Source organism: Nycticebus coucang, chromosome X (genome assembly GCF_027406575.1).
Source record: "Nycticebus coucang isolate mNycCou1 chromosome X, mNycCou1.pri, whole genome shotgun sequence".
Lineage (NCBI taxonomy): Eukaryota > Metazoa > Chordata > Mammalia > Primates > Lorisidae > Nycticebus > Nycticebus coucang.
In genome coordinates this window covers 62,272,885-62,296,620 of record NC_069804.1, presented here as the reverse complement: position 1 = coordinate 62,296,620, position 23,736 = coordinate 62,272,885, and the positions used below count along the sequence as shown (strand labels likewise).

Below are 23,736 nucleotides of genomic sequence, written 5' to 3'. Positions count from 1 at the left end.
TGGCTCAGTGGGCAGGGCACCGGCCCCAAATAGCGAAGGTGGCGGGTTCAAACCCGACCCCGGCCAAACTGCAACAAAAAAATAGCCGGGCATTGTGGCGGGCACCTGTAGTCCCAGCTACTCTGGAGGCTGAGGCAAGGGACTCGCCTAAGCCCAGGAGTTGGAAGTTGCTGTGAGCTGTGTGACGCCATGGCACTCTACTGTGGGCAATAAAGTGAAACTCTGTCTCTACAAAAAAAAAAAAAAAAAAAGGAAAAACTGGCCGGGCACAGTGGCTCACGCCTATAATCCCAGCACTTGGGAGGCCAAGGTTGGTAGATTGCCTGAGCTCACAAGTTCGAGACCAGCCTGAGCCAGAGCAAGACCCCATCTCTAAAAAAAAATTAGCCGGGCGTAGTGGTGGGCACCTGTAGTCCCAGCTACTTAGGAGGCTGAGGCAAGAGAATCACTTAAGCCTAAGAGTTTAAGGTTGCTGTGAGCTGTGATGCTATGGCACTCTACAAATGGTGACAAAGTGAGACTCTGTCTCAAAATAAAATAAAAACAGAAAAAAATTGGGCTGCACCTGTGGCTCAGTGGGTAGGGCACAAGCCCCATATACTGAGGGTGGCAGGTTCAAACCCGGCCCCAGCTGAACAGCAATGAAAAAATAGCCGGGCATTGTGGCGGGCGCCTGTGGTCCCAGCTACTCGGTAGACTGAAGCACCAGATCTCCTCCTGAGGCTGATTCTACTCAGGAGGAGAATCGCCTAAGCCCAGGAGTTGGAGGTTGCTGTGAGCAGTGTGACGCCACAGCACTCTACTGGGACTCTGTTTCTACCAAATAAATAAATAAATAAATAGGGCAGCACCTGTGGCTCAGTGGCTCCGGCCCCATATACCGAGGGTGATGGGTTCGAACCCAGCCTCAGCCAGCTAAAACAGCAGTGGCAAGTGCAACAATAATAGCCAGGCATTGTATTGGGTGCCCGTAGTCCCAGGTACTAGGGAGGCTGAGGCAAGAGAATTGCCCTAGCCCAAGAGCTGGAGGTTGCTGTGATGCCACAGCACCCTACCGAGGGTGACAAAGTAAGACTCTGCCTCAAAAAGATAATAATAGAAAAAATTATCTGGGCATTATAACAGATGCCTGTAGTCCCAACTACTCAGGGAGCTGAGGCAGAAGGATTGCTTAAGCCCAAGAGTTTGAAGTTGCTGTGAGCTAGGCTGATGCCATGACTCTCTAGCCTGGGCAACAGAGTGAGACTTTTTTTTTTTTTTTGAGACAGAGTCTCACTATGTTGCCCTTGGTAGAGTGCCATGGCATCACAGCTCACAACGACCTCAAACTCTTGGGCTTAAGCAATTCTCTTGCCTCAGCCTCCCAAGTAGCTGGGACTACAGGCGCCCACCACAATGCCCAGCTATTATTTTTTTTGCAGTTGTCATTGTGGTTTAACTGGCCTGCGCCAGGTTCAAACCTGCCACCCTCGGTGTATGTGGCTGGCGCCGTAACCACTGTGCTATGGGTGCTGAGCCAGTGAGACTCTAAAACAAAACAAAACAAGGGCAGGTGGAAGAATAGTCATTGTAGAATGGTTTGTAATATAGAAAAAAATTTCAACAACCTAAAATTCCACCAGCAAAAGAATGAATAAATAATGTATGGGGTATCTATACAATAGAATACTGTACAACAGTGATAAAGACAGTTGTGGCCAGGTTTAGTGACTCATACACATAATCCTAGCTCTTAAGACCACCAAGGCATGAGGATTGATTGAGGGCAGGAGTTTAAGACCAGCCTGAGCAAAGTAGGGAGACTTTGTCTTGGCAATTTTTATTTATTTATTTATTTATTTTGCAGTTTTTTGGCCAGGGCCGGGTTTGAACCTGCCACCTCTGGTATATGGGGCAAGTGCCCTACTCCTTGAGCCACAATTGCCTCTCAGTTTTTTTTATTTTTTACATTAGCCAGATAAGGTGGCATATGCCTGTAGGACCAGCTACTACTCAGGAGGCTAAGGCAGGTGTATCACTTGAGCCCAGGAGTTTGAGTTTGCAGTGAGCTATGATGATGCCACTGCACTCTAGCCTGGTCTCTAAAAAAGAAAGGAAAGTTGCATGCATCAACTCGCATAAATTTTAAAAATACAATTCTGAGATAAAATATAAGTTGCAGAAGAAGACATGATGTATAAGACCATTTACATAGTTTTAAAATCTAAAAAAAATGAGAAATACGGCTTGGCGCCAGTGGCTCAAATGGCTAAGACGCCAGCCACATACACCTGAGCTGGCGGGTTCGAATCCAGCCCAAACCTGCCAAACAACAATGATGGCTGCAACCAAAAAATAGCTGGGCATTGTGGCGGGCGCCTGTAGTCCCAGCTACTTGGGAAGCAGAGGCAGGAGAATCGCTTGAGCCCAGGAGTTGGAGGTTGCTGTGAGCTGTGATGCCACAGCACTCTACCCGGAGCGACAGCTTGAAGCTCTGTCTCAAAAATAAATAAATAATAAAGAAAATAAATTAATTAATTAAAAAAACGAGAAATACAAAATACAGAATGGTGATCACCTCTGGGGAAGAAAACAAACAGAACAAGAAAGAGATACACAGGGGATTTGAACTGTTTGTCTAATATTTTACTTTCTAAGCTGGGTACTAGGTACATGGATGTGTGTTATATTATTCTCTATACTCATTTGTATGCCTGAAATATTTCATAATTTTTTAAAAGACCCTACGGATCTACAACAAATGTTAATAATAGTTAAGTCTAGGTCTGTGGTTCTCTAACTTTTGCCAACATCAGAATCACTGGGAGGGCTTATTAAAACACCAATTACTGGCCCCATGCCCAGTTTTGATTAAGTCTGGTTTAGGGCCCAGAAATTTACTTTTTTAACAAGTCAAAGTGAGATTACCAGTGAATTTAATTTTCTTCCTTGTGCTTTTCTGTTTTCCATGTATTCAATGTATTATTTTAGCGAGAGGTTTTTGTTATATTTTTAAATCACTTTCATCTCTACTTCCCACTTTAATTTCCCTCCTAGATATAGCCATTCTAAGGTATGTTATGTATATCTTTTTGTTTATATGCATTCTTATAAAATATGTATTGTTGACTCAGCGCCTGTAGTTCAAGCGGCTAAGGTGCCAGCCACATATACCAAAGCTGGCGGGTTTGAATCCAGCTTGGGCCTACCAAACAACAATGACAACTAAAACCAAAAAATAGCCGAGCGTTTTGGCATGCACCTGTAGTCCCAGGTACTTTGGAGGCTGAGGCAAGAGAATTGCTTATGCCCAGGAGTTGCAGGTTGCTGTGAGCTGTGATGCCATGGCACTCTACCCAGGGTGACAGTTTGAGGCTCTGTCTCAAAATATATATATATGTATTGTTGTTTTCTATGTATTTTCTCCAAATTTTTATTTTTTAATTTTGCAAAACTTAGAACACTTGAAAGAATAATATAATGAAAGCCCATATATCCTTAATATTTTGCCAGATATTCTTCTGTATAACAATACCATTATCACACCTAAGAAAATTTAACAATAATTCAATAATATCATCAGATATAGCCCATATTCACATTTCCCAACTATCCTCAAAATGTTTTAGAGCTGGCTGGGTGCCTGTACTCAGCAGTCAGGGCGCCAGCCACATATACCGCAGCTGGTGGGTTCGAATCTAGCCCCAGCCTGCCAAACAACAATGACAACTACAACCAAAAAATAGCTGGGTGTTGTGGCAGGTGCCTGTAGTCCCAGCTACTTGGAAGGCTGAGGCAAGAGAATCACTTAAGCCCAAGAGTTTAAGGTTGCTATGAGCTATAATGCCATGGCACTCTACCCAGGAGGACAGCTTGAGACTCTGTCTCAAAAAAAAGAAATGTTTTAGAGTTACATTTATTTTTTGATCCCAGGACCTAATCAAGTTTATGTATTACATTTGGTTATTATATCCCTTTAACCTCTTTTAATGTAAAATAGTACCCCTATATTTTTTGTGTGTCTCAAATAACATTCATGTTTTTGCAGAGTCTGGACCAGTTGTCTTATAGAATGTCACATGCCAGATTCATTTGCTCTTTCCACATGATTAGATTCAGATTAAATGTTTTTAGCAAGAACAGTACATAAGGCCTGCCCACCCTCTTCGCCTTCCCTTCAGTAAAAAGGAGCTCAACTCCAACCATGACGGGGCCGACAAGACCTCAGAAAAAGAACAGCAGGAAGCAATTGAACATATCAATGAAGTACAAAATGAAATAGACAGACTTAATGAACAAACCAGTGAGGAGATTTTGAAAGTAGAACAGAAATATAACAAACTCCGCCAACCATTTTTTCAGAAGAGGTCAGAATTGATCACTAAAATAACAAATTTTGGGGTAACAACATTTGTCAACCATCCACAAGTGTCCCCCGCTGCTTGGGGAGGAGGATGAAGAGGCACTGCATTATTTGACCAGAGTTGAAGTGACGGAATTTGAAGATATTAAATCAGGTTACAGAATAGATTTTTATTTTGATGAAAACCCTTACTTTGAAAATAAAGTTCTCTCCAAAGAATTTCATCTGAATGAGAGTGGTGATCCATCTTCAAAGTCCACTGAAATCAAATGGAAATCTGGAAAGGATTTGACGAAACATTCCACTCAAACACAGAATAAAGCCAGCAGGAAGAGGCAGCATGAGGAACCAGAGAGCTTCTTTACCTGGTTTACTAACCATTCTGATGCAGGTGCAGATGGATTAGGAGAGGTCATCAAAGATGATATTTGGCCAAATCCATTACAGTACTACTTGGTTCCTGATATGGATGATGAAGAAGGAGAAGAAGATGATGAAGAAGAAGAAGGTTTGGAAGATATTGATGAAGAAGGGGATGAGGATGAAGGTAAGAAGAGGAAGATGATGATGAAGGGGAGGAAGTGTACAGGTTGCTTTGTTACAATAAAACTAAATGTGTACACAAAGGATTTGATGCTTTTCTCTCAGAATAGATGTACTTTCTATGACCTTCCAAGTTTGACTTGTATAGCATCATCATCAAACTTTGTCACCCCCAACTTTGTATTTTTTGATACGCACTTTGCAGGATGACCTCAGGGCTATGTGGATTGAATAAAGGGATTTGAATCAATGTATTAAATGTCTTCATGGCTAGGAAACATGGGTACAATTTGTCATTGGTTTCTGAAAATACATTATTTGGGATATCAGATTGCTCAAAACTCAGTTCTGAATATGTTGTGCCCTTGATTGTTATCTCCACAATTGGCAGTTTTAAAATGGGCCTTTTAGCTGGATATAAAATAGTGCCTGCTACCACCATCAAACAGACCTGGTGCCCTAATGCCAAGTTATGCATGGGGCAGTTACTGGCATGTCTCCCTTGGCCCTATAAAGTGCAGTCAAGAAGACACACTGTTAGAGTAATAAGGCCTTGTTGGTGGTTAGGAGTCACTTTAAGTCCCAGCTTAGGAGTCACTTTAAGTCCTAGCACAAAGCTTTCATGACTGTGAATCTAAGTGGTATGATGGACTCTTGTCTGCTCAGTGCCATTGTGCAGAGAAGCTCCCTAATGCATAAGCTTTTTAACGCTGTAAAATATAGTAGCTGAAATTAAATGCCACTTTTTCAGAGGTGAATTAATGGACAGCCTGGTCAATTTCAAAGCTTTTTGATGTATAAAACTTTATAAATGAAACTATTCCATCAATAGGCAAAGTGTAACAAAAACCTGTCTCGATGGATAGTATGTAATTTCTGCACAGGTCTCTGTTTAGTAAATACATCACTGTATACCAATCAGGAATCTTGCTCCAGTAAAGGAACATAAAGATTTTTTTTGGACTGGGAAAAAAAAAAGAACAGTACATAAGGAATATGCTGTACTTTATATTGTGTGACTTCAGGAGGCACATAATATCAGGTTATCCCACTATATGTAACAAGTATGCTTTGTGTATTTTTATTTTGTATAAATATCTCAGTCTGTCTCTTTCTTTTTTCATTCAGCCTTGTGTTTTTCAGGTCTATCCATATTGCTGTGTATACATTTAATCCGTTGCTTCTAATTAGTCATGGTAACCACAGTATGCCTTTACTACATTTTCCCTGAACAATTTCCCGGGAATAGACAGCAAGATTGCCTCCAGCTCCCCAATAATACTTCAATGAACTTGTACTTGTCCCCTTATTGACCTATGTGAGGATTTTTTTTTGAAACATACCCCCAAGAGCTAAATGGGTGGGCTAAAGTGGGCATATACTTAATGTGACTAAGAACATCAGTACCCCGTTTTCCCGAAAATAAGACATCCTCCAAAAATAAGACCTACTTACAGGAAAGATAAGACATCCCCTGAAAATAAGACCTAGTGCATCTTTGGGAGCACACCTTAAAATAAGACACTATCTTATTTTCGGGGAAACAGGGTACTTCTAGATCAGTGGTTCTCAACCTTCCTAATGCCACACTGTATTTTCATTGTTAAAAAGGGATTGTGACCCACAGGTTGAGAACTGCTTTTCGAGATGGTTCTCTGAGATGACTGCATTAGTACACATTTTTACCATGTATGAAGATTTTGTATCCCCACATTCTCACTAACACTTAACATTTTTCATCTAATTTTACCAGTCTAACAGGCATAAAGTAATATCTTACTTTGTCTTAGTTTGCATTTCTGTGATTACTAGTGAATTTCTGAGCATCTCTTTGTATATGTTTGTTAAAAGCCTCTTCTGTAAATTGCTTGCTTGTATAGTTGATCCATTTTTTTTCTATTGGAGTTCCTATCTCTCCTGTTGATTTGTTGGAGTTCCTTACAGAGTGGAGCTACTAATCACTTTCAGATGTTGCAAATATTCTTTTTACTATTTCAACGATGCCTACAATAGTCTTCTTTGAGCAGAAATTGTTGATTTTGATGAAATCAAATTCATCAATTTAATTTTGCTATGTGGTTTTTGGTTACAGGGTTGTTGTTTTTTGTTGTTTTGTTTTTTTTGAGACAGAGCCTCAAGCTGTTGCCCTGGGTAGAGTGCCGTGGCATCACAACTTCCTCCAACTCCTGGGCTCAAGTGATTCTCCTGCCTCCACCTCCCAAGTAGCTGGGACTACAGGCACCCACCACAACACTCAGCTAAGCAGGGCCATACCACCTTTATCATATATTATGGTGTACACACACATAAACACACATAGTCTATTTTTGTTCTTATACTAAATACTACCTTGGTTTTAATATTTTGTGATGTATCTTAATGTCTGATGGTACATTTCCTTTTAGTTTTCTTTTAATCTTGTCTTAAAGCTATATTACTACGTAAATTTATTTATTTATTTATTTATTTATTTTTTGCAGTTTTTGGCCGGGGCTGGGTTTGAACCCGCCAACTCCAGCATATGGGGCCGGCGCCTACCCCTTTGAGCCACAGGCGCCACCCATCAATTTAAATTTTAAATGAATCTAGCATGATCTTCAAAAATTCAACTGGTCTGGGAGGCCAAGGTGGATGGATTGCTTGTGCTCATGAGTTTAAGGCCAGCCTGAGCAAAAAAGTGAGACCCCCCCCCCATCTCTACTATATTCTTAAAGGTTACTTTGAGCTGTGATGCCATAGCACTCTACCCAGGGTGAGCGTCTGAGATTCTGTCTCAAAAAAAAAAAAAAAAAAAACAATCAACTGGGATTTTGATTGGGACCACACTGAATTTGTAGATTAATTTGGGGAACTTAAATTATTGTGATAATAACTTATTCCATCCAAGAACATGGAATATATCCTTATTTGTTCAGTTCACCTTCTCCTGTATTCTTTATTAGAGTTTAAATTTTTCACTTTAGAATGATTTTTGGTTTTTGTTTTTGTTTTTGTTTTTTCTTTTTGAGACAGAGTCTCAAGCTGTCGCCCTGTGTAGAGTGCTGTAGTGTCATAGCTCCACCTCAGGCTCAAGCAATCCTCTTACCTCAGTTTTTCTATTTTTAGTACAGTCAGGGTCTCCCTTTTTGCTCAGGCTGGTCTTGAACCCATGAGCTCAAGCTATCCACCCGCCTCAGCCTCCCAGAGTGCTAGGATTATAGGCGTGAGCCATCATGCCCAGCCTAGAATTGTATACTTTTATTAATTTAATTTCTAGTTGCTTCCCACAGGGGTGGAGATCCTACAGACTGAAGGCCACATGTGGCCCTCCAGATCCCCAAGTGCAAGCCCCTGAACAAATCCAAACTTCACAGAACAAATCCTTTTAATAAAGGATCCACAAATCCCTTTATTAAAAGGATTTGTTCCATAAAATTTGCATTCAGTTAAAAGGCCACACTCAAGGAACCAGAAAGACACATGTGGCCCCAAGATCGCAGGTTCCCCACCCTGCACAGTCTGCTATTATTTTTTCCTATTTTCTAATAGATAATACACACATTTTAAATATCAAAACTGTTTACAAATTATACTTCAGAATATCATATGTACCCTTGTCCACTCCAACCATTTGCCCCCACATACCCCTGCCAGTTTTGTTAGTTTGTTTATTTTATTTATTTTTTTTTTGAGACAGAGCCTCAAGCTGTCACCCTAGATAGAGTGCTGTGACATCACAGCTCACAGCAACCTCCAATTCCTGGACTCAAGCAATTCTGCCTCCGCCTCCCAAGTAGCTGGGACTACAGGCACCCACCACAACACCCAGCTATTTTTTGGTTGCAGCCGTCATTGTCGTTTGGCAGGCCTGTGCTGGATTCAAACCCATCCGCTCAGGTGTATGTGGCTGGCACCTTAGCGGCTTGAGCCACAGGCGCCGAGCCTTCTTAGTTTATTTTTATCTGTTTCCAGTATTTCTTTATGCAGACACAAACAAATATAAATGTATAGCCTATGCCACCTTACACAAAAGGTATGATAGTATATATACTGTTATACATGTTGCTTTTTCACTTAATAATACATCCTCAGGGCGGCGCCTGTGGCTCAGTGAGCAGGGCGCCGGCCCCATATACCGAGGGTGGAGGGTTCAAACCCAGCCCTGGCCAAACTGCAACAACAACAAAAAAAAATAGCCGGGCGTTGTGGCGGGCGCCTGTAGTCCCAGCTACTCGGAGGCTGAGGCAAGAGAATTGCCTAAGCCCAGGAGTTGGAGGTTGCTGTGAGCTGTGTGACGCCACAGCATTCTACCAAGAGCAATAAAATGAAACTCTGTCTCTACAAAATAATAATAATAATAATACATCCTCGGTCTTTCCTTATCAGAGCATTAGAGAGTTTCTAGTACATAGAAAGCCACTGTATAAAAGCATATAGAGTACTGCCTCAAAGTGTTATTTTATGTAGATGTACATTTTGTGGGTATTTACTTAATGTCTGAAGTCCCCTATTGATGCTTTGTGTGTTTTTACTGTTTAGTATTACAAACAGTGCCACAATGAATAGCTATTCATACATGTACAGATAAATAAGATAAATTTCAAGATTTACATTTGTAGTTTTGATTGATATTGTCAAAATTTCTCTCCACACTTTTTTATTTTTATTTATTTATTTATTTATTTTTGTGGTTTTTGGCCGGGGCTGGGTTTGAACCCTCCACCTCCGGCATATGGGACCAGCACCCTACCCCTTTGAGCCACAGGCGCCTCCCATACTTTTTTTTTTTTTAAGACAGAGTCTTATTATGTCGCCCTCGGTAGAGTGCCATGGTGTCATAGCTCATGGCAACCTCAAACTCTTGGGCTTAAGCAGTTCTCTTGCCTCAGCCTCCCAAGTAGCTGGGACTACAGGCACCCACCACAATGCCTGGCTATTCTTTGGTTGTAGTTGGCCTGGGCTGGATTCGAACTCACCAGTTCAGGTGTATGTGGCTAGTGCCATAGCTGCTGAGCTACAGGCACCCAGCCATCTTCATACTTATTGTACCATTTTGCATTTCTGCCAGCCACACATGAGTGTATCTGTTTCACCACAGCCTCCTGAGCAACAAAGTGTATTGTTTATTAGACTTGGGTTTTTGACAGTGTGATAGGTGAGAAATGGTATCTCAATGTAGTTTTAAGTAACATTTCTCTTATGTGTGAGGCTGAGCATTTTTTCATATGTTTAAGAGCCATTTTTATGTCTTTCTATGAATTATCTTTTTATATCCTTTCTCCCTTTTTCTGTTGGATTATTTGACTTGCCTTGAGTTCTAGAACCTTCTTATATTATTAGAAAGATTTTGTCAGTGATATCAGCTGCCAGTATTTTTTCCCAGTTTGTTATTCTTTAGACTCTGCTAATACAATTTTCCAAACAAATTTTATATTTATGTAAACAAATGTATCTATGTTTTCTTTTATGGATTCTAGATTTCCAATCATAGTTTTTGTGATAGATTGCATTAATGACCTCAATTTTTTTTTTTTTATGTATCTCTATCCACACCCTTTGGTAGTACCCTCCCATGCTGACTGAGTTTGACCATATGACTTGCTTTAACCAACAAGATAAGAGCAAACTTGATGTAAGTAGAGACTTGAAAAAGTATTTGCATATTCTGCTTCCTCTCTTAGACTCCTTCCATAGCTAGGAGAACATACCCAGGCTAGCCTATTGGAGGAATGTAAGAGACATTTGGAAATGAGTTTACTGATAAGATACAGCCTATGTATCCTATAGTAGCCAACCTCCAGCCAAGTGCAGACACATGACCTAGCCTTGCTGAGATCAACAGAGCCTGGTTCAGATCATAGAACCTCCCAGCTGACTCATATACTCTGCCTAGTTTTGGTACTCATTCATTTTGGTTTTTATAGAGCATTGCTATGGCAATAGTCTGCCTTCATTGTTCTTTCTTTCTTTTCAGGCATATCCTGGCTATGCTTGCTTGTTATTTTTCCATGTTAACTTTAAAATCAGTTTGTCTAGTTTCAGAAAAAGGAAAAAAGGCCAGGCATGGTGGCTCATGTCTGTAATCCAAGTACTCTGGGAAGCCAAAGCAGGTAGATTACCTGAGCTCCGGAGTTCCAGACCAGCCTGCGCAAGAAGAAGACCTCCTCTCTACTAAAAAATAGAAAAAAATAGCCAGGCGTAGTAGCACTAGCCTGTAGACCCAGATACTTGGGAGGCTGAGGCAAGAGCATCACTTGAACCCAAGAGTTTGAGATTGTTATAAGCTATGACACCAGAGTACTCTACCCACAGTGGCAGAGTGAGACTTTGTCTCAAAAACAAAAAAAAAGGGGGGGAATGGTATTTTTTAGTGGGTTTGTACTATATTTATAAGTTAATCAGACATCTTTATGCTTTTGAATCTTCCTATCTAAGAACATAGCATGCTTTGTTTTTGTTTTTGTTTTTTTGTTTGTTTGTTTTTTGCAGTTTTTGGCCAGGGCTGGGTTTGAACCCACCACCTCTGGCATATGGGGCCGTCGCCCTACTCCTTTGAGCCATAGGCGCCGCCCATAGCATGCTTTGTTACATTTGTTACTTTAGGGTATTATAAATGTTTCTCATGAGGTTTTAGACATTGCCTGTTAAGGTTGTTTGTAGGTATTTTTATCTTTTTTATGACTATAATAAATGGAACCTTCTTTTTCCATATATCTTCTAGTTGAATTATTTGGTATGTGTTTTTGTTTGTTTGTTTGTTTGTTTTTTGTAGAGACAGAGTCTCACTTTATGGCCCTCGGTAGAGTGCCATGGCATCACATAGCTCACAGCAACCTCCAACTCCTGGGCTTAAGCGATTCTCTTGCCTCAGCCTCCCAAGTAGCTGGGACTACAGGCGCCCGCCACAACGCCCAGCTATTTTTTGGTTGCAGTTCAGCCGGGGCCGGGTTTGAACCTGCCACCCTCAGTATATGGGGCCGGCGCCTTACCAACTGAGCCACAGGCGCCGCCCCATGTGTTTTTTTTTTTTTTTTTATCTAACCTTTCTGAATCATGAACAAATTCTATATATTAATTTTATATTCTACTGCCTTACTGAATTCTCTTCTTTGTAGTAGTTTTTTATGTTTGTTTGGATTTTCTGGCTATACAATCTTGTCTATAAATAGTGATAGCTTTACCTCTTCCATTCCAATTGTACACTTCTAATTTATTTCCCTTTTCTAATTGCAATGATTTCTACCTCTAATACAATATTAAACTGTAGTGGAGAGAATACATAGATACCCTTACCTGGTTTCTGATTGTAGCATGTAAATACTACTAGTGTTTTCTGGTTAAGTAAAATGCTGGATTTGGGGATCTCTTTCTGTCTCCCCCCTCCCCTGAGAGAGACAGAGACAGAGAGAAAATATATCAAGAAAGAAAATATACATTTTTCAGGCAGCGCCTATGGCTCAGTGGGCAGGGCGCTAGCACCATATACCAAGGGTGGCAGGTTAAAACCCAGCCCCAGCCAAAACTGCAACAATAAAATAGTTGGGCGTTGTGATGGGTGCCTGTAGTCCCAGCTACTCGGGAGGCTGAGGCAAGAGAATTGCCTAAGCCCAGGAGTTGGAGGTTGCTGTGAGCTATGTGACACCACGGCACTCTACCTTGGGCAATAAAGTGAAATTCTGTCTCTACAAAAAAAAAAAAAAGAACATACATTTTTCTTTTATTGAATGTTTTTTATAAAGAATGGGTGTTGGGCCGGGTGTGGTGGCTCACGCCTGTAATCCTAGCACTTGGGAGGCCGAGGGAGGGTGGATTGCCTGAGCTCACATGTTTGAAACCAGTCTGAGCCAGAGCAAGACCTTACCTCTAAATAAATAGCTAGGCATTGTGGCAGGTACTTGTAGTCCCAGCTACTCAGAAGGCTGAGGCAAGAGAATCCTTTGAGGTGGTGCCCATAGCTCAGTGAGTAGGGAACTGGCCACATACACCCAGGCTGGCAGGTTTGAACCTGGCCAAGGCCAGCAAACACAACAATGACAATTGCAACAACAACAAAAAAATAGCCAGGTGTTGTGGCAGGCACCTGTAATCCCAGCTACTTGGGAGGCTGAGGCAAGAGAATCCCTTAAGCCTGAGAGTTTGAGGTTGCTGTGAGCTGTGACATCACATCACTCTACCCAGGGCGACAGCTTGAGACTCTGTCTCAAAAAAAAAAAAAAAAAAAGAAAGGGGGGGTAAGGAGAGAATCACTTGAGTCCAAGAGTTTGAAGTTGCTTGGATCGATGCCTGTAGCTCAGCGGCTAGGTTGCCAACCACATACACAGGAGCTGGCGGGTTCATACCCAGCCCAGGCCTGCCGAACAATGACAACAACAACAAAAATTAGCCGGGCATTGTTGTGGGCACCTGTAGTCCCAGCTACTTGGGAGGCTGAGGCAAGGGAATCTCTTAAGCCCAAGACTATGAGGTTGCCGTGAGCTATGACGCCACGGACATTCTACAGAGGGTGACATAGTGAGACTCTGTCTCAAAAAAAAAAAAAAGAATGGGTATTGAATTTTGTCAAGCGACTCTTTGGCATCTCTGGATATGATATGATTTTTCTACTTAAATTTAATAATAGGTTAGACTGTATTTAACGGGTTTGCTAAAATCGAACAATCTTGCGTTCCTGGAATAAATCCCACATAGTCATGAATTCTCTTCGTTAATGTTTTATTTAGAATGTTGCATTGATATTCATAAGTTTATATGACTTTCTCTTTTTGTGAAATCTTTGTCAGATATTATTATCAGCATTATACTCACTTCATAAAAGTATTTTGAAAATATCACTTATTGGGTGGCACCTGTGGCTCAAAGGGGTAGGGCACCAGCCCCATATGCCGGAGGTGGTAGGTTCAAACCCAGCCCCGGCCAAAAACTGCAAAAATAAATAAATAAATAAAAATAAAATAAAATAAAATAAAAACATCTTCAAAAAAAAGAAAGAAAATATCACTTCTTTAGGCTCAGGAAAATAAAAATAGCATTGGAATTATCTGGTTTGGGTTTTTTTTTGTTTTTACATATACATTTGTTTATTAGGTTTCCATTTTTTTGCCTTCACAAAATTAAAAAGGCTTAAAATTTAATAACAATAACAATGGTTAAGATAAGGACTAGAAACAAAAACCTCGTAAAGAACAAACGAACATAAATACATTCAGAAAAGGTATCAGACAATTGCTACATCAAAATATTAATAATAATAATAGTAATGCAAAGAAAGTAACATTCACATTGTCAAATAAGAATATGTCTATTATAGAATGCTTTGACTCTGAGATTCGGTATGGAGTCATCAGTTCTTCTTATTTTTTTTAAGTATCAAAAAATAGACAACTAATTTTTATAAATAAAAGTAAAATATAATTTCGGAAAACTGATCATGCCAAATCTTATAGATAATAGAAAAAGAAGAAATACTTCAAAATCATACTACTTGATCTGGGTACACCTAATATTAAAATTGGAGAAAATATATTATTATAAAGGGGAAATTACCAAACATGTCACTTATAAATGAGGATGCAATATCCTAAACAACATATTAACAAGTTGAGTTAAAAATTAATGTTGGCTGGAAGCGGAGCTCCGCGCTGAGACTGGTTCCTTCGCAGCCATTTTCTGTCCAACCAAATAGCCGATTGGAGATGGGAGCCAACTAGGACTGCATTGGAGGCTGAAATTGAGTAAAGATTGGACACATTTTTAGAAGTGTTCTTGAGCACCACTGACAACACCATTCTGACAGTATTTCATGACAATGGATGGTGACAGTTCTACAACAGATGCTTCTCAACTAGGAATCTCTGCTGACTGTATTGGAGGAAGTCATTACGTTATACAGCCTCATGATGATACTGAGGACAGCATGAATGATCATGAAGACAAAAATGGTTCAAAAGAAAGTTTCAGAGAACAAGATATATATCTTCCGATTGCAAATGTGGCTAGGATAATGAAAAATGCCATACCTCAAACGGAAAAGATTGCAAAAGATGCCAAAGAATGTGTTCATGATCTGAAGAAATGGAATGGAGAATGTAGAGAAGCGAGAATCTGATTCTGAAGCAGAGATATCAGAAGGAAATGACTGGTGAAAAGATGTCTCTTTGTACATTAATAGCTGTAATGTAGCTTCCTGATGCTTGACTAATTGAGGTGTTAATTCTGACTTGAGAATCTTTTTCATGAATAATTTTAAAGAAAAAATTGGATTTTAAAGGTATTAAAATATTTTTGTTTTGTACAAGAGTTTGTTGCTCTGTATGACTCCTGTATGCATTGTATATTGCAATTTATTACTGTCAGAGACTTGTAGACAGTTTCTTATTTTCATATTGAATCATGTTACTTTTTTAATTCAAGTAAGCAGCTGGGTTAATTCATGATGTTTGCCCTTTTAATAAAATATAAGGGCAGAGTTCATTTTGAATGCAAGTTGCCTTTATTAAAAATTTGAGTCTGTCTTGGTTATATCTCTTGCATGATAACCTAACTAGGGTTTTAGGATTTGCCATATTTATTAAAAAAATTTTTTTCAGTAAAACATTCATAGCTTAAGTGGCACCGTTTAAAAAAATATAATTGAATAAGTGTGAATGCAGAAGCAAATATTGTCTACCCTATTAAACTTGGTGCCCATTAACAGTGTTTACACTGTCCATTGTGCCTGTTAATGTAGTTTTAGTTATTGGAGCTTTTGTTAAGACTAGATTTGTTTTTCAGTTACATTATTATGAGTGTTGGAATTCACTTAGGTTCAATGTACTCCCACTGGTCTTGAAATGGTGCCCTTTTCATTTGGCATATGATTTTTTTTCAAAACATGTCTCAAGTACTATAGTATCCTCTTTCAGGAGAGAATTTTATAGTCTGATGGTAAATGTCCTCATTTTACCTTTTTAATTGAAATGTTAAGTTTCCTATTTAACTATAGGAGCCAAGAGACATTGGACATCCTTGTGTGTCAGACCTTTGGGATGAAAGAGTGAATGAGATTCAGGACAGAGTGAGTGCTTGGAAAAGGCTAACATAGAAGCCCCCTACTCTTAGTGTGCTGTCTTGATCTTTGCAATAAACTAAATTTAGATAATGTACTTTGTATAATTTAGTAATATGTACTTGGGTTGCTTCTCTTTGAAAGTGAAAATTTGAAATAGCCGAGTGTTGTGGCAAGCGCCTGTAGTTCCAGCTGCTTGGGAGGCTGAGGCAAGAGAATGGCATAAGCGCAAGAGTTAGAGGTTGCTGTGAGCCATGTGACGTCATAGCACTCTACCCGAGGGCGGTACAGTGAGACTCTGTCTCTACAAAAAAAAAGAAAAAAGAAAGTGAAAATTTGTATTTTCTTGTCTATGCTTTTTGGTTTTAATTAAATAGAGGTTTTTTTTAAAGTTTTAATTATCAAAATTTCCATTTTATATTTTGCCTAAAAGGGAGCTTGAGTGATTGTAAATCTTGGAAGGACACTCAAATTTGTAAGGTAGAAGCAATTTCCCAGATACAGGCTGAACAAAAAAAACATTTACTTTTGCCAGAAGGAGCCTTGGGTGGCATATTTGAACTAATCTGAAGTTAGTAATTCCCTCCCTTCCTATTCTTCATTTAAAAAATAATCTTCAGGGCGGCACATGTGGCTCAATCTTCAGTAGGGCACTGGCCCCATATACTGAGGGTGGCAGGTTTGAACCTGGCCCCAGTGAAAATGTAACAACAACAAAAAATAACCGGGCATTGTGGCAGGCGCCTGTAGTCCCAGCTACTGAGGAGGCTAAGGCAAGAGAATCACCTAAGCCCAGGAGTTGGAGGTTGCTGTGAGCTGTGATGCCATAGTACTCAACCGAGGGCGATAAAGTGAGACTCTGTCTCTATAAAAAATAATAATAATAATATTCTTCATTATAGAAAATTCAAATAGGGGCTCAGCGCCTGTAGCTCAGGGGCTTTGGTGCCAGCCACATACACCTGAGCTGCCAGGTTCAAATCCAGTCCAGGCCTGCCAAATAACAATGACAAGTACAACCAAAAAATAGCTGGGCATTGTGGTGGGCGCCTGTAGTCCCAGCTACTTGGGAGGCTGAGGCAAGAGAATTGCTTACACCCAAGAGTTTGAGGTTGCTATGAGCTGTGACGCCATGGTACTCTACTGAGGCCAACATAGTAAGACTGCCTCAAAAAAAAAAAAGATTCACATAGGAAAACCAGGGGTGGGAGTAGTTAAGCAAAATCAACAATCATCCTACTATGTTGAAATAATTAATGTTAATATTTTGCTAAATATGTATATTTTTATAAAAATGGGCTCATATTGTGCATACTGTTTTGTAACCTGCTTTTTTCACTTAACAATATATTTTGAACATCTTTTCCAGGTCAAAAAAAAATTAATGTTTAAGTAATGTACTTTGGTCAAAATCAAATCCAATTTATGTGAGAATTAGTCACTATTTTCTTTTCTTTTCTTGTCTTTTTTTTCTTCTTTTCCTTTCCCTCACCCACTCCCTCCTTCTCTGTCTGATCTCCCCTTCCCCCATTCCATGTCATTAATTGTTATTAATTGTCTTCATATCAAAATTGAATACATAAGATTCATACTTCTCCATTCCTATGATGCTTCACTAAGAATAATGTGTTCATCCTCCATCCAGGTTAGTACAAATGCTGCAAAAATCTCCATTTTTTTAATGGCTGAATAATATTCCATGATATACATATACCACAGCTTACCGATCTATTCCTGTGTTGAAGGACATTTAGGTTGTTTCCACATTTGGGCAATTATAAATTGGGCTGCGATAAACAGCCTAGTACAAGTGTGCTTATAATAAAAGTTTTTTTTTTTTCCTTCTAGATAGATGCCCAGTAATGGGACTACAGGATCAAATGGGACGTCTAGGTTGAGTTCTTTGAGATATCTCCATACTTCCTTCCAAAAAGGTTGTATTAGCTTGCAGTCCCACTAGCAGTGTAAAAGTGTTCCTTTCTCTCCACATCCACGCCAGCATCTGCAGTTTTGAGATTTTGTGATATAGGCCATTCTCGCTGGGGTTAGGTGATATCTCAGAGTGGTTTTAATTTGCATTTCTCTAATAATTGGGGATGATGAGCATTTTTTCATGTGTTTGCTAGCCATTTGTCTGTCATCTTTAGAGAAGATTCTATTCATCTCTCTTACCCATTGATGTATGGGATTGTTGGTTTTTTTCTTTTTTCTTTTTTTTTTAGAGACAGAATTTTACTTTGTCGCCCTCTGTAGAGTGCTGTGGCATCACAGCTCACAGCAACCTCCAACTCCTGGGCTTAAGCTATTCTCTTGCCTCAGCCTCCCAAGAAGCTGGGACCACAGACGCCTGCCACAATACCCGGCTATTTTTTTGTTGCAGTTTGGCCAAGGCCGGGTTTGAACCTGCCACCTTCGGTATACGGGGCCAGCGCTCTACTCACTGAGCCACAGGCACCACCCTGTTGGTTTTTTTCTTGTGGATTAATTGAAGTTCTGTATAGATCCTGGTTATTAAGCATTTGTCTGATTCAAAATATGCAAATATCCTTTCCCATTGGGTAGGTTGTCTATTTACTTTGATTATTGTCTCCTTAGCTGTACAGAAGCTTTTCAGTTTAATTAAATCCCATTTGTTTATTATTGCTGTTGTTGCTATTGCAGTGGCAGTCTTCCTCATAAAGTCTTTCCCCAGGCCGATATCTTCCATTGTTTTTTCTATTCTTTCTTTGAGGATTTTTATTGTTTCATGCCTTAAATTTAAGTCCTTTATCCATCTTGAATCAATTTTTGTGAGTGGAGTCCAGTTTCAGTCTTTTACATGTGGATATCCAATTCTCCCAGCACCATTTATTGAACAAGGAATCTTTCCCCCAGTGGATGCTCTTGTCTGGTTTATCGAAGATTAGGTGGCTGTAAGTTGTTGGTTTCATTTCCTGGTTTTCTATTCGATTCCAAATGTCTATGTCTCTATTTTGTGCCAATACCATGCTGTCTTGAACACTATGGCCTTGTAATACAGCCTAAAATCTGGTATGGTGATATCCCTGGCTTTGTTTTTATTACTAATAACTACCTTAGCTATACGGGGTTTTTTATGGTTTTATACATGGTGCAGAATCATTTTTTCCAAGACTTGAAAGTAGGATGTTGGTATTTTAATAGGGATGGCATTGAATTGGTAAATTGCTCTGAGAAGTATAGTCATTTTAACAATGTTGATTATTCCCAGCCATGAGCATGGTATGTTCTTCCATTTGTTAATGTCCTCTGGTATATCCTTTCTTAGGGTTTCATAATTTTCTTTATAGAGTACCTGCACCTCTTTTGTTAGGTATATTCCTAGTTATTTCATTTTCTTTGGGGCTATGGTGAAGGGAGTTGAGTCCTTAATTAACCTCTCATCTTGGATGTTGTTGGCATATACAAAGGCAACTGACTTGTGGACATTGATTTTATATCCTGAGACATTACTGTATTTTTTGATGACTTCCAAGAGTCTAGTGGTTGAGTCTTTAGGGTTCTCTAAGTACAAGATCATATCATCAGCAAAAAGGGAGAGTTTGACCTCCTCTGCTTCCATTCAGATGCCCTTTAATTTTCCTGTCTTATCTCTTTCTCTTTCTGTGAAATCTTTGTCAGATATTGTTATCAGTGTTACACTCACTTCATAAAAGTATTTTGAAAATATCCCTTCTTTAAGCTCAGGAAAATAAAAATAGCATTGGAATTATCTGGTTTTTAATGTTGAAAGACTTCCCCTTGTGAAAGCATTTTGGTCTGGTGCTTTAACTGTCCATTTCTGCCATGGAAATTGGTCTAAATGGACTTTTCTCTTTTAGGGTCAGTTTTGGTAAATTATATTTTCCTGAGACATTATCATTTTCTTCCAGGCTAAAATTATTTGCAGAGAGTTATGTGAAAAGTCTTTTATGATATTTAAAATGTCCTCTTATTATAGTTATGTCCAAGGTTTCATTTCTTATTTTGCTTTCTCCTTCTAGATTATGTTATCTAATAGCTAATTTTTTTATTCTTTTTTTCTTTTTTCTTTTAATAAATGAGAATCAGCTCATTTATTTATTAGGCTTATTGTTATCTAAATTTTTTCAGATCTTTAATTTCAACTTTTTTTTTTTTTTTTTTTTTGAGACAGAGTCCCACTATCTCACCCTTGGTAGAGTACTGTAGCACCACAGCTCACAGCAACCTCAAACTCTGGGGCCCAAGCGATTCTCTTGCCTCAGCCACCCAAGTAGCTAGGACCACAGGCAGCCGCCACAAAGCCTGGCTATTTTTTTGTTGTTGCAGTTGTCATTGTTGCTTAGCTGGCCGGGGCCAAGTTCGAACCTGCCACTCTTGGTGTATGTGGCTGGCACCATAACCACAATTCTACGGGCACGGAGCCCATTTCAACTTTTATCTTTGTTAATTCTTTCCCTCTACTCTCCTTAATTTTCTCTATCTCTAACTTTCTTTCTAACTTTTTAATTTGATGCTTATTTAATTTTTTTCCTTGTTTTCTTATCTTATCTTTTTCTTTTCTTTTTTTTTGACAGTGTCTCCACTGTGTTGCCCTTAGTAGAGTACTGTGGCCTCACAGCTCACAGCAACCTCAAACTCTTGGGCTTAAGAGATTCTCTTGCCTCAGCCTCTCAAGTAGCTGGGACTACAGGCACCTGCCACAACACCTGGCTATTTTTGGTTGTAGTTGTTGTTACTGTTGTTTGACAGGCCTGGGCTGGATTCAAATCTGCCAGCCCTGGTATATGTGGCTGACTCCCTAGCTGCTGAACTATAGGTGCTGAGCCTTTCTCCTTGTTTTTAGTATCATTATTTTAAGCTATGAACTTTCCTCTAACCACTGCTTTAGCTATATTCATAAATTCTGATATATGTCGTATTTTCATCACTATTATTATCTACAAATTCAGCAATTTTGGTTTGAGTGTCTCCTTGACCCAAGAATTGTTCGAGAATTTGTACATATTTAGATGGAATATCCATTTTTACATTGATTTCTAGTTTTATCCAGTTGTGCTCAGTGAACATGATCTGTATTAGTTTTACCTTTTGGAATTTATTGAGATTTTATTCTTGGCCTAATACCAATACTGTTGTTTAGATTTTTTGTATTCTTACTGGGTTTTTGTTCCTTTACTCTGCCCTAGAATAAAGAAAGATGAATTAAGGGCTGGACTTGGTGGCTCGCCCCAGTAATCCTAGCAGTCTGTGAGGCCAAGGCAGGTGGATTGCCTGCACTCACGGGTTTGAGACCAGCCTGAGCAAGAGCAAGACCCTGTCTCTAAAAATAGCGGATGTTGTGGTGAGTGCCTGTAGTCCCAGCTACTTGAGAGGCTGAGGTAAGAGAATCACTTGAGGCTCGGTGCCTGCGGCTGAGGCAGCTAAGGCACCAGCCACATAAACCTGAGCTGGCGGGTTTGAATCCAGCCCAGGCCTGCCAAACAACGATGATGGCTGCAAAAACAACAACAACAAAAAAGAGAGAATCACTTGAGCCCAAGAGTTTGAGGTTTCTGTGAGCTATGATGCCAGGGCACTCCGCCGAGGGTGACAAAAGCTCTGTCTCAAAAAAAAGAAAAAGAAAAAGAAAGGTGAGTTAAATTTTTCCTGTATTTAGTGTACTTCAATCTTTTATCCCTTTCTCTTTATATCTATCACCTTTTCAGCTTTGTGAAGGTCGCTTTGTTGGCCAGGTGTCATGCTCATGCCTTAAATCCCAGCACTTTAGGAAGTTAAGACAGGAGGATCAGACTTGGCGCCTGTGGCTCAAGCGGCTAAGGCGCCAGCCGCATACACCTGAGCTGGCGGGTTCGAATCCAGCCCAGGCCACCAAACAACAATGATGGCTGCAACCAAAAAAATATCCGGGCGTTGTGGCGGGCGCCTGTAATCCCAGTTACTTGGGAGGTGGAGGCAGGAGAATCGCTTGAGCCCAGGAGTTGGAGGTTGCTGTGAGCTGTGATGCTATAGCACTCTACCCAGGGGGACAGCTTGAGGCTCTGTCTCCAAAAAAAAAAAAAAAAAAAAGACAGGAGGATTGGACAGTACCTGTTGCTCAGTGGGTAGTGCGCTGGCCCCATATAAGGAGGGTGGTGGGTTTGAACCCAGCCCCAGCCAAACTGTAACAAAACAATTGCTAGGATTGTGGCAGGTGCCTGTGGTCCCAGCTACTAAGGAGGCTGAGGCAAGAGAATCACCTAAACCCAGGAAGTGGAGGTTGCTGTGATGCCAGCATTCTACCGAGGGTGATAAAGTGAGACTCTGTCTCAAAAAAAAAAAAAAAGACAGGAGGATCACCTGAGGCCAGGACTTTGAGACCAGCCTGGACAACATAACAAGACCCTATCTCTACAAAAGCAATTTTAAAATTATCCAAGTGTGGTGGTGCACACCTGTAGTCTTAGCTGCTCAGGAGGCTGAGGTAAGGATCATTTGACCCAGAAGTTGAAGGTTGCAGTGAGCTACAATTGTACCACTGTATTCTAATCTGGGTGACAGAGTAAGACCCTGTCTCATTAAAAAAAAAGAAGAAGTTGCTATGTTATTTGATACAAAAATATTCATAACTTTATATCTTCATGGTTAATTATATTTTATATCCTCATTGGCCACCATTGTCTTAATTAGTGCTTTTTTGTAATAAAGTTTTTATTTGGGAATAATTTTTGGTTTTCAGAGAAATTGTAAACATGTTATAGGGTTTCCATATACCCTTCACCTAGTCGCCCCTTGTGTTAACATCTTGTACAACTACATTTGTCAAAACTGAGATTAACATTGCTACATTGCTATTAACTAAACTCCAGAATTTATTCAGATGTCACCAAGTTTTCCACTAATATCCTTTTTCTGTCCTAGGCTTCAATTAGGGATACCACATTGTATGTATTCATCATGTCTCCTCCGATCTGTGACAGTTCCCCAATCTTTCCTTTTCTTTTTCTCATCACCTTGACAGTCAGTTAATGCTTTTTGTTCTGAATTTCTAACTCAGCTGCAAGATTGCAACTCTTGCTTTCTTTTTTGTGTTTGACTAGTATACCTTTGCCCGTTCTTGTATTTTAACCTTTCTGAATTAATTCATTTTAGTTGATTCTCTTGAATACAACAGTAGGTTTTGTTTGGCGATCCAATGGGAAAACATTTTTGTTGGGAGGCGCCTGCAGCTCAAAGGGGTAGAGCACTGACCCTGTATGCCAAGAGGTGGGGGGTTCAAAGCCAGCCCTGGCCAAAAACTGCAAAAAAAAAATTTTTTTTCTGTTTAAACACATGAGCTAAAACCATTTCTATTTATTGACATGAAAGATATTTGATCTTATTATTGTTATATTATTTGAAGTTCTTTTCTTAGGTTAAGGAAAGTGGCTTTTATTTATTTATTTTTATTTATTTATTATTATTTTTTTTTTTTTTTGTAGTTTTTGGCCAGGGCTGGGTTTGAACCTGCCACCTCTGGCATATGGGGCCAGTGCCCTACCCCTTTGAGCCACAGGCGCTGCCCTATTTTTCATTTTTTAAATTCTTTTTTTTTTTTTTTTCTGAGACAGAGTCTCAAGCTATGGCCCTGGGTAGAGTGTCGTGGCGTCACAGCTCACAGCAACCTCAAATTCTTGGGCTTAAGCGATTCTCTTGCCTCAACCTTCCATAGGGACTACAGGCACCCACCATAATGCCCAGCTATTTTTTGGTTGTAGTTGTCATTGTTGTTTGGCGGCCCAGGCTGGATTCAAATCCACCAGCTCCAGTATATGTGGCTGGTGCCCCAGCCGCTGAGCTACAGGTGCCGAGCCTATTTATTTTTTAATTT

At 39.8% G+C, this 23,736-nt stretch overlaps 1 protein-coding gene and 1 pseudogene across 3 annotated transcripts in view; both read left to right on the top strand.

Moving 5' to 3' along the window:
• The window catches only part of FGD1 (FYVE, RhoGEF and PH domain containing 1), a 95,995-nt gene that overhangs the window by 4,005 nt on the left and 68,254 nt on the right, over positions 1–23,736 (top strand). The window lies entirely within an intron of this gene.
• The window catches only part of LOC128576831 (protein SET-like), a 49,792-nt pseudogene that overhangs the window by 1,057 nt on the left and 24,999 nt on the right, over positions 1–23,736 (top strand).